Source organism: Frankliniella occidentalis, unplaced genomic scaffold (genome assembly GCF_000697945.3).
Source record: "Frankliniella occidentalis isolate FOCC.00 unplaced genomic scaffold, Focc_3.1 Scaffold92, whole genome shotgun sequence".
Lineage (NCBI taxonomy): Eukaryota > Metazoa > Arthropoda > Insecta > Thysanoptera > Thripidae > Frankliniella > Frankliniella occidentalis.
Window position 1 is genome coordinate 704683 of NW_026267221.1, and position 613 is coordinate 705295.

General features: G+C 45.2%; 1 protein-coding gene across 1 annotated transcript in view; it reads left to right on the forward strand.

Moving 5' to 3' along the window:
• The window catches only part of LOC113215402 (dual 3',5'-cyclic-AMP and -GMP phosphodiesterase 11), a 15188-nt gene that overhangs the window by 1555 nt on the left and 13020 nt on the right, over nt 1-613 (forward strand). The gene's annotated exons all lie outside the window — the stretch shown is intronic.

Here is a 613-nt window from a genome sequence, read left to right on the forward strand (position 1 = left end):
AGAGAATAGTACCGAGAAGATGATATCGTATAAAGGAAATATTGGTCGGAAAGGCTACCGATGAAATGAATGGATGGATTGACTGGGGGCCGTGAACAGTGAACCTGCCAGCCGGAACAAGTTATTGTGAACTAGCACTGGAACTGTTTCAATTTTTAGCGATCAGCCTTTTTACTGGCTGATTCGCACTCAGAAAACCGTTTGATCCGCGAACAAAAACGGAAACCAAGAAAATTTTACTTCCGTAGGAAAAAATTTGATCGCCCTGCACTGTTAAATCCCAGCGTTTTCATTGCTTCGCAATTGCAAAGTATCACTTTGTAATTGCAAAGTAAATGCTTCGTAGTTACAAAGGAGCAAAATACTTCGCAGCTCTGCAGAGCGAATGCATTGTAGAAATTTAACAGTGTGATTTCATGATTTATTCATGTTTATAAGGGTGTGATCATCGGCTTCACAATTTTTCTGTTCGCCTGATCATGCAGGGTGGTCCACAAACCCCTTCCTTTATTTTGCCGATACGGAAGTGCACGCGGAATGCCACCGCCACCTGGCCGAAAGCTTCGGTGGTTTCGTTATCAGCACACGGGACGGGGGGCGCCGGCGCGGCAGG